Below are 12,322 nucleotides of genomic sequence, written 5' to 3' on the forward strand. Positions count from 1 at the left end.
GGGTGCTAAAATGAAATACACAATCAAAATTGTCTGTCCGCCAATGTAATAAAGTTATAGACATCATAAGAAAGTAGGATATTTAATATTGTATCATTTTGTTACATTATATTGACCATTAAAATCATGAGCCTCATTAATCAAAACTGTCTAACAGAACTTCCCGGAGAGATGCAGTGACTTATCACTAGAGGTACATCAAGAAATTACTTTGCCCACAAAGAACAGTCTAGTAAGCACTCAGAATCCTCTTGGATGGAGAAAAAGAAGTGCTGTTGTGAAGAAGAAATGGAGAGTGGTGGAAGTGGTGGATTCCCTACTGAGGGGAACAGAGGCCGCTGTCTACAGACCTGACACCTCAGGAGAGGTGTGTTGTCTTCCAGGTGCACAAATCAAAGATGTGTCTGATAGGCTGTTAGGACTCTTCAGTCCTACAGAACACCACCCATTCCTAATAATACATGGAGGGACAAATGACACTGCAAAAAAGGACCTTGCAACTATCTGCAAAGGCTTTGAAGACCTTGGAAAGGAAAGAACAAGGAGCACAGGTGGTCTTCTCATCCATCCTCCCAGTGGATGGCCATGGAATAAGAAGATGGCACAGGATTCTAGAGGTGAACAACTGGCTATGTTGATGATGCAGCAGATGTTTCCTTCATCCTCGCTAGTTAAAAGAATTCCTTACTGCTACATCTGCCTGCTGAAAGAGCTGAATGTGATTGGCTGAGGTGCTCAGCCAATCACAGGCAGCTCTCCCCAAATGAATGATGGGCAAGAGCTGCCTGTGATTGGCTGAGCACCTCAGCCAATCACATTCAGCACTTTCAGCAGCCGGGGATTTTAAATCCTTGGCTGCTGATAAATCAGCACCATAGAGCAGGGGACAGCAGGAGAAGACGCGGCTGAGCCCCGGCAGCTGAAGCAAGGTAAGTATCTTTTTTTTTTTTTTAAACCACTTTTACTTGATTTTCAGGGAAGGGCTTATATTTAAAGCCCTTCCCTGAAATCAATTGCAGGCAGCAGAATCCTGTACCGCAGCTGACATGTGACTGTTGCGGTAGAGAATTGAAGAATTCCTCTGCTGCATCTGTCACAGATGTGGCAGATGTAGCAGCAGGGAATTCTTTTAACTAGTGGGGATGAAGGAAACTTCATCCCCGCGGGGGTCGTGGCAGCGGCGGAGAGGTAAGTATATATAATTTTTTTTTACACTAAAATGTTTATTTTTCAGGGAAGGGCTTTTATGTAAAGCCCTTCCCTGAAAAACAATGCAGGGGTGAGGGCAGACCATTGTTTTCAATGGAGCCACCGGCAGCAGCCGCGGCTCCATTGAAAACAATGTGTACATTCCCTATGGTGCACGCATGTCCTATCTTTGCAGGCACATGCCTGTAAAGCACGGACATGTACACACACCATAGGGAATGGATTATTGCAAATAGAAGCGTGTTTTTCTGCATGCATATACACGCACAAAAACACGCTCGTGTGAAGCCACCCTAAGGGCGATTTTGCGCGATCGCGATTTTAACATTACAAGTCCCATAGACCCCTGCAGAGAAAAAAATGCTGCGAATTTCGCAGGGAAAAAAAATCGCCAGTGGGTGGGCGCCCTTAGGGTATGAGGCCACGAGACGGAAATGCTGCAGAATTTCTGCAGTGGAAAATTCTGCTGCAAATTCCGCAGCATTTCCAAAGCAGAGTCAAAATCCTCAGATGATGGCACTTCTACATCACCTGACCAGCAGCGCAGCACTCACTACTGGCCGCCGGGTTATGGCTGTTAAACAGTTACAACTGCCGGTGTTCTTTGACAACCTAAAGACTTCGCAGCTCTTGAGAGGCACTGCAATCTTCTAAAATCAAAATCCACAGTCAATTGGCGATTTCCATAACCAATTGCTCCGCCCACACAATCGTGTTGTGGGACGGGCTGCAGAATGGTCAAGGTTCCTTTGGTTTGTTTTTGCATCACTTTGTTTGAACTGTCACATTTATAACATCTTCCCCGGATGTCTCACTCAACTGTCATGCATGTCAATAGGTGTCATCCTACGCAACTGAAGAAAACGGACGATCACACGCCATTCTTGGAACAAAAGCATCCCTATTTTAATAACTGAAAACTCTCCTAACTCCAGCCACGGTCATGTGGATTCTGTACACTGGATGATGATGCCATCCGTCTCGCTCGTCCCGTAGAACACTTCTAAAATGTGTCCCAGGATTCTATCTGAACCTGTTAATGAGAAAAACAAACGTTCAAGTGAGTTAATAGGATTAGATACAGTAGAATGATGGATTATATACAGTAGAATGATGGATTATATACTGTACAATGATGGATTATATACAGTACAAAGATGGATTAGATACAGTACAATGATGGATTAGATACTGTACAATGATGGATTATATACAGTACAATGATTGATTATATACTGTACAATTATGGATTACATACAATACAATGATGGATTATATACTGTACAATTATAGATTATATATAGTACATTGATAGATTATATACTGTACAATGATAGATTATATACTGTACAATGATAGAGTACATATAGTACAATTATAGATTATATATAGTACAGTGATGGATTATATACTGTACAATGATGGATTATAAACTGTACAATGATGGATTATGTACTGTACAGTGATGGATTATATATAGTAGATTGATACATTTTATACTGTACAATGATGGGTTATATATGGTACAGTGATGTATTATATACTGTACAATGATAGATTATATATAATACAATGATGGATTATATACTGTACAATGATGGATTATAAACTGTACAATGATGGATTATGTACTGTACAGTGATAGATTATATACTGTACAATGATGGATTATATATAGTAGATTGATACATTTTATACTGTACAATGATGGGTTATATATGGTACAGTGATGGATTATATACTGTACAATGATAGATTATATATAGTACAATGATGGATTATATACTGTACAATGATAGATTATATAGTACAATGATGGATTATATACAGTAAAATGATTGATTATATACTGTACAATGATGGATTATATATAGTACAATGATGGATTATATACTGTACAATGATGGAGTATATATAGTACAATTATGGATTATATACTGTACAATGACAGATTATATATAGCATAATGATGGATTATAAACTGTACAATGATAGATTATATAGTACAATGATGGATTATATACTGTACAATGATAGATTATATAGTACAATGATGGATTATATACTGTACAATGATGGAGTATATATAGTACAATAATGGATTATAAAAATGTACAATGACAGATTATATATAGCATAATGATGGATTATAAACTGTACAATGATAGATTATATAGTACAATGATGGATTATATACTGTACAATGATAGATTATATAGTACAATAATGGATTATATATAGTAAAATGATTGATTATATACTGTACAATGATGGATTATATATAGTACCATAATGGATTATAAACTGTACAATGACAGATTATATATAGTATAATGATGGATTATAAACTGTACAATGATAGATTATATAGTACAATGATGGATTATATATAGTACAATAATGGATTATATACTGTACAATGATGGATTATATATAGTACAATGATAGATTATTTTCAGTACGATGGACTGTATACTGTACAATGATGGTTTATATACTGTACAATGATAGATTATATATAGTACAATGATAGATTATATACTGTACAATGATGGATTATATATAGTACAATGATAGATTATTTTCAGTACGATGGACTGTATACTGTACAATGATGGTTTATATACTGTACAATGATAGATTATATATAGTACAATGATAGATTATATACTGTACAATGATGAATTATATATAGTACATTGATGGATTATATACTGTACAATGATAGATTATATAGTACAATGATGGTTTATATACTGTACAATGATGAATTATATATAGTACATTGATGGATTATATACTGTACAATGATAGATTATATATTGTACAATGATAGATTATTTTCAGTACAGTGATGGACTATATACTGTACATTGATGGATTATATACTGTACAATGATAGATTATATATAGTACAATGATGGATTATATATAGTACAATGATAGATTATATATAGTACAATTATAGATTATTTTCAGTACAGTGATGGACTATATACTGTACATTGATGGATTATATACTGTACAATGATAGATTATATATAGTACAATGATGGATTATATATAGTACAATGATGGATTATATACTGTACAATGATAGAATATATAGTACAATGATGGATTATATATAGTACAATAATGGATTATGAACTGTACAATGAAGGATTATATACTGTACAATGATAGATTATATAGTACAATGATGGATTATATATAGTAAAATGATTGATTATATACTGTACAATGATGGATTATATATAGTACAATGATGGATTATATACTGTACAATGATGGAGTATATATAGTACAATAATGGATTATATACTGTACAATGACAGATTATATATAGCATAATGATGGATTATAAACTGTACAATGATAGATTATATAGTACAATGATGGATTATATACTGTACAATGATGGAGTATATATAGTACAATAATGGATTATATACTGTACAATGACAGATTATATATAGCATAATGATGGATTATAAACTGTACAATGATAGATTATATAGTACAATGATGGATTATATACTGTACAATGATAGATTATATAGTACAATGATGGATTATATACTGTACAATGATGGAGTATATATAGTACAATAATGGATTATATACTGTACAATGACAGATTATATATAGCATAATGATGGATTATAAACTGTACAATGATAGATTATATAGTACAATGATGGATTATATACTGTACAATGATGGAGTATATATAGTACAATAATGGATTATATACTGTACAATGACAGATTATATATAGCATAATGATGGATTATAAACTGTACAATGATAGATTATATAGTACAATGATGGATTATATACTGCACAATGATAGATTATATAGTACAATGATGGATTATATATAGTAAAATGATTGATTATATACTGTACAATGATGGATTATATATAGTACAATAATGGATTATATACTGTACAATGACAGATTATATATAGCATAATGATGGATTATATAGTACAATGATGGATTATATATAGTACAACAATGGATTATATACTGTACAATGATGGATTATATATAGTACAATGATAGATTATTTTCAGTACGATGGACTGTATACTGTACAATGATGGTTTATATACTGTACAATGATAGATTATATATAGTACAATGATAGATTATATACTGTACAATGATGAATTATATATAGTACATTGATGGATTATATACTGTACAATGATAGATTATATAGTACAATGATGGTTTATATACTGTACAATGATAGATTATATATAGTACATTGATGGATTATATACTGTACAATGATAGATTATATATAGTACAATGATGGATTATATATAGTACAATGATGGATTATATACTGTACAATGATAGAATATATAGTACAATGATGGATTATATATAGTACAATAATGGATTATGTACTGTACAATGAAGGATTATATACTGTACAATGATAGATTATATACTGTACAATGATGGATTATATATAGTACAACGATGGATTATATACTGTACAGTGATAGATTATATACTGTACAATGATGGATTATATATAGTACAACGATGGATTATATACTGTACAGTGATAGATTATATACTGTACAATGATGGATTATATACTGTACAATGATAGAATATATAGTACAATGATGGATTATATATAGTACAATAATGGATTATGTACTGTACAATGAAGGATTATATACTGTACAATGATAGATTATATACTGTACAATGATGGATTATATATAGTACAACGATGGATTATATACTGTACAGTGATAGATTATATACTGTACAATGATGGATTATATATAGTACAACGATGGATTATATACTGTACAGTGATAGATTATATACTGTACAATGATGGATTATATACTGTACAATGATGGATTATATACTTTACAATGAAAGATTATGTACAGTACAGGATCAACCCGTCTTTGGACGTACTACATATACAGACAGTTGTGTCAGGAAAATGATCTTAAATGTCGACATCTATTGTGCATTTTGGAAATTTACCGCCTGAAGCTCTTTTCTTTGACTGCAAAAAACTGAATTTTAAACAACTTTACATACAGTAGAAAGACTCAGGAGACGAATCCCCAATCAGCTTCTACACCTAATTTGTAGTCTAATGAAGAACACTTGGAGGCGCTAATTCCTTATGACCATTTTGTAACAACTTTTCCTTGGTTTATTCATGGATATCCATATTTTTACTGACTATAAAGTATACATAGGCACTAGAGGGGTTCTCCAACTCTTGTAAAAACTTTACATATTGCCTCAAAAGTTGCAAAACAATAAAAAAAAGTCAGTACTTAAGTGCAATTACTCTCAGCTAAGGCTCCCTCGGTCCTTCCCGTCCTTGTTACCAAATGACAAACACATGATCGCTGCAGTCAATCCTACTCCTGGCATCATTGCTCAGATGACGGGATGTCAGGAGTAGCCAATTAACAGCGTAATCGCGTCCTATTCTCGCGAGTGTATATACGCATAAGCTCGTCTGCAGGGGTCCTCAGGGCTTATTTACACAGGTGAGAAAATCCCAGATGTGTGTGAAAATCGCATATACAGTGGTGCCTTGAGTTAAGAGTTTAATTTGTTCTGTGACAAGGCACTTAACCCAAAACACTCTTATCTCAAAACTAGTTTCCCCCTAGAAATGAATGGAAAAGCCATTAATCTGTTCCTGATTGCGAAACTCTCCCACTGATTTCAATGGGGATGGCGTTGCCCCATTGAAAGCAATAGGATGCCAGCACCCCTGCACTGATTTTCAGGGAAGGGCTTTAAATACAAGCCCTTCCCTGAAATCATCCCTAACTCTAGTAAAAAAAAATATAGAATATATACTCACCTGTCTGCCGGGGCTCAGGCGCATCTAGCCGCCACTTGTTCTCCATGCACTGCTCTGAAGCTTCTCAGCAGGTGGGGATTAAAAATGCAGGCTAAACATGTCTGAGCCCCGGCAGCAGTGGAAAACTAAGTATATATTTTTTACTACAGGTAGGGATGATTTTCAGGTAAGGGCTTATATTTAAAGCCCTTCCCCGAAAATCACTGCAGGGGTTGTTGGCAGGCCATTGTTTTCAATGGGGCCACTGGCAGCAGCCACTGCCCTATTGAGAGCAAGGCTCTTAACCCAAGTTTTTGCTCTTATCTCAAGCAAAAATTCGGGAGACAGCCTGCTCTCAAATCAAAAAGCTTGTAAGCTGAGGCACTCTTAACCCCACATAGAAATCGCAGATCTAACCTATTAAAGACCAAGTGCTGTAAATTTACAGTGCTTGGTCCTGGGCTTTAATCCTAGCTGATAGCTAAAATACTATACGGGATTAAAGCCTCTGCTTCTGCAATCAAGCAGAAGCAGATTGAGTTGTCAGCTGTTAGTCACAGCTGAGAACCCAGTGGAGAAGAGTTTTTTAACCGATTCTGCCTTCTCCTTTCCTGGGTGCACAACGCTTAATAAACGTAATGTACTAAGAAGTGAAAGTGGAAGTGTTTCTCCTTTACTACGTGAGCAGGCTCTAGTGACTATTGTAACTACCGGGGGTGTTTTCCCCTGTATCTGGGGCTCCTATGGATGCCTCAGCTACAGTGGAAAAGTGTCAAATAAAAAAAACAAAAACCATGTGAGGTCTTATATGATGTCATGAAGGTCATAGATTGTAAAAAAAAAATAATAATTACATAAATAAGTAAAAAAAAATTACAGAATAAAATAAAAACATATACATAAAAAAGAAAATAACCCAAAACCGACGCCAACCAAAACCGTTGCTATAAGCGCCCTGTAATCCAAAACAATACATACTATATATCAAAACGTCCGAAACAAAATGAGGAGCCCTTTCCTATACTTTATTTTAGGGTAAATATACTAATTTTTTTTTAAAAACCTAAGTGTTAAAAAAAAATCATTTTTTTAGCTTTTTACCCCCAATAAAACAAACAAAAAAAAAAACGGAAAAAAAAAGTCAGTGAAAAAGATATTAAAAAATAGCCCTATATTTCCCAGTAAAAATAATTTTAGTAGCTGAAAGAAAAAAAATAGGACGGTAAAACCACGCCATGGGTAAAATCCCTAAAGAGTGTCTGGTCCTTAAGGGCAGGGGCGTAACTATAGGAGATGCAGGGAATACGGTTGCACCCGGGCCCAGGAGCCTTAGGGGGCCCATAAGGCATCTCTTCTCCATATAAGGAGCTCAGTACTATGAATAAAACATTATAGCTGGGGCCCCGTTACAGATTTTGAATTGGGGCCCAGAAGCTTTAAGTTACGCCTCTGCTTAAGGGGTTAAGAGGGCAATATTGATCCAAGTTTCTCGGAGTGATATCACATTCGCTTGTTTCATATGGCCTTAAAGGGGTTGTATTTTTGCAGTAAAACCCTGTTCCTGCTGTGCTGAACATTGGTCCTCCTCTCCTTTGTTTGCAGGATATCACAGGTGCTGCAGCCAATGACAGAGCTCAGTGATCACTGAGCTCTGCCATTGGCTGCAGTGCTTGTGACTTCCTGTAAACACACTGCGGCAGCCTGTAAATGTGACATCAGAGGGGAGATCCGGAGCGGTGGCGGGGGACACAGAGGGAGCTGGGAGGGGTGAGTATATGCCCGTTAGTTATCTTGTAGCATGGGGAGTGGGATTTTACTGAAAAAATACAACTCCGACAACCCTTTTAAAAATTTAAACCTGTTTCAATTTCTGGTGATTTTTATTTACATTTTGGATACAAAAGATACATTTATTATTTACAAATATCCCTCAGTTTTCACCACATTTTAGAGCAACCTCTATGACAGATCTTGTGACATACGGTGGCACCCAGAAGCATGTCAGGGTCATAAACCTCATTGTTCACTTTGAAAGCATGTAATTATTTTATGAGCCGCTATTGTCAAGCGAAGTGTTCCGCAGCCACATTAATAAAGATTCATCATTCATAACAGCGTCTCTCCTCTTTGAGGTAAGCGGGTCTCAGCAGCACAAAGAATGGAGGCAGCCTGAGGCAACATCCGAGGAAGAAACTGCAGAATTGTACCTTGTCTCTGTTAAGTATGGGGTATAAAGTAAATGTCGCAGTGCTTTCTAGCAGCTCGTGTCTCGACTCCTGCAGTCATTATCTATAGAAGAGGTGACGGCTATTTTCTGACCCTTTTGCCTTAGATCTGTGGGGAACCTCCAAGGGATCCAACTGCAGAACATTAGGGAACCTTTCACAGGTAATAGGTCACAATGCACTGCAATACATGGTAAATTCCGCACTTAGGGCTTACTTACACAGCCGTAGGCATTTTTATGTACACCTGCTGGCGTCATAAAAACAAGTGAATGGGCGCACAAATCTAAAGTTTGTGTGCCTGTTCAGACAGCAGGGCCCAGTGCATATATGCCGAGGCCACAACGTCGTTGGGTGAGGTGAGACAGTTTAGCTCTATTAAGCTCTCTCCCCCTTCCCTCTCCCTTGCCGACTCTCTGCAAGGGGACGGGCGGGACTGGGGGGGAGGGAGACAGTGTGCTAAGCTCCCGCCCCCTCTCTGCCCCTTGTCGGCAGCCAGTAATGGGAGGGATTGGGCCGGGTCTCCTCTCCATCCCTGTCCTACCAACTCCCATTTCAAACAGCCAGAGAGGTGGAGGGAAGGGGGGGGGAGTTTATTAGTCATGCTGCTAAACTCCCATCTTCCATAGGAGCCTATGGTTGGATTCACATGGGCGTATATCAGCTGGGTTTTCACGCCCAGCCAATATACGCTGTCCCTCTGATGCATTGGTTTATAATGCATCAGTGCACTTGGGCGTATTTCCATGACGTAAAAGCGCTCATCTGGCCAAGGTAGGGCATTTTGGCCGGGCGCTTTTACTCTGGCTGTGATTGCATAGACTCCTATAGGGGCCTATGACAGCTGCCAGAGAAGGGAGGTGGGAGGGAGTTTAGCAGCGTCCTCTGCACCTCTTGCTGGCTGTTTGCAATGGGAGGGGGTGGAGCTAAGCTCTGTCCGCATCCTGCCCCGTCCCATTGTTGGCTGCGACAAGGTGCAGAGAGGGTGCGGGAGCTTAGCACACTAGCTCCCACCCTGTCCCGCCTCCTCCCCTTGCCGAGAGATGGCGAGGGGGAGGGAAGGGAGAGACACAGTTTAGCAGAGCTAAACTGTCTTCCCCCGCCCAACGCCATAACGGCCTCGGCATATATGCACAGGACCAGGACATTCTGAACGGGTGCACAAACTTTAGATTTGTGCGCCCATTCACACATTTTTACGTCACCGGCAGATGAACGTAAAAATAAAGACACCCATGTGAATCCAACCTATAATCCGCAGGCTACATAATGCGGGATTGAAAATGGCTTAAAATCTGCCTGCAATTCCGCATCAAAAGTTGCAGTTGGACCTCCGTATTCTGGTGTGGAATTCCACAGCCGTGGATGTGGCTGCATCCTGCAGCGTAATTTTGTTCCATTTGAAAGATTCCTTAATAAATAATATTTTAACCCACAGGGATGGCTTGATAGGCAGTCTCTCAAGGAAGCCCTAGGGCCTTTCAGAAGGCCCCCGGCTGCCATGCCACCTGCACCGTCAGAATTGACAGCGGCATTTAAAGGGTTAAGAGCCAAACGGCCGATAGCGGCTATTGCCCGCGGGTGTCAGCTGTAGTAAACAGCTGACGCCCCGCGACCTCTCTGCATACATACCCCGACGCTCCAAGACGTAAATGTACGTCCTGGAGCGGGAAGGGGTACAGGTACAAAACAGCCTGGTCCTTAAGGGGTTAACCCAAAGCTGATAACTTGCTGCAACAAGTTATCTTAACATAACAAAAGCCATTTAAAAGGCAAGCAAAGCTTTTGTGCAACAGTTTATTTAACTTGTTAAGTGTCCATTAACACTTTGATACTTTCGTAAATATAACTTATACATACACATTGATGCAGATGTTCTATTGATGTAATATTTGTGTAACTGCTGCATTCTAACATCATCGCTCCTGTGGCGACCCCTGGTACAGGAAAAGGAAATAACAGTGTTGTAGGTGGTGGTGAGACATAGAATTTACGATATGATGCAGCAGATGGAGTAACCAAAGCTTACAATATGTATTCCTAACCACAGAAATAGAGATGAATGATAAAGTATAACAATAAGGATTACACAATTAAATCATTTAATTTAGAATCATGTCACGAACTATGGCTAACTAGATCCTAAGGATAATACTTTATGTGAAGTAGGAAATAATTCCAGAAGAGCAATATCAATAACACTCAACTATTATCAGCACCAGTGTCCAGTTACGGAACATATGACACATCAACACAGCTCCCCTTAGGTGTTAAAGGGGTTTTGTCATTAAAAAAACAAAAATCCCATACTTACCTATTCCTCCCCAGACAGTCTTCTTACCGCATCTTCTCCTGGGTCCTGCAGTCCCCCGGGTCACCTCACCGCAAGCCGTCCAGATCCTCTTTTTCCTGTTATGTAGTGTTCATTCGCAGACATTCTACTTCCTGCAGGTCAGTGTACCCGGTCACTAGTGACGTAATGTTCACTGCTTAGCAGGGAATGCCGAATCCTATGCCGGATTATTACTGAGACTGCGCATGTGCACTGTCTCGCCGCAAGTGTTCATTTACTATTGCCACCAGACAGTGCACATGCACAGTTACGGCAATAGCCCAACATAGGATTTGACATTTCCCGCTAGGCAATGAACGCTATGTCACTAGTGACATAGCATACACTGGCTTGAAAGATGGAGACTGCCGAGAATGTACGTAACATCACTGGAAGAAGAGGATCCAGTCGGCTGGAGGTGATGTGACCCGAGGGACTAGAGGAGCTAGGAGAAGATTGGTTAGGAGACAATGCCATAAGAAGACTGCCTGGGGAGGAATAGCTTGCAAAAACGAAAGCTGAGAGGAGACTTAATATCCATCTACAAATATCTGAAGGGCTGTCACAGCGCAGAGAGATCAGCCCTATGCTCATTTGTACAAGGAAAGACTAGAAGCAATGGGATGAAACTGAAAGGGAGGAGACACTGATTAGATATTAGACAGTGAGGGGGATCATTGAATGGAACAGGTTACCACAGG

Source organism: Eleutherodactylus coqui, chromosome 12 (genome assembly GCF_035609145.1).
Source record: "Eleutherodactylus coqui strain aEleCoq1 chromosome 12, aEleCoq1.hap1, whole genome shotgun sequence".
Classification (NCBI taxonomy): Eukaryota; Metazoa; Chordata; class Amphibia; order Anura; family Eleutherodactylidae; genus Eleutherodactylus; species Eleutherodactylus coqui.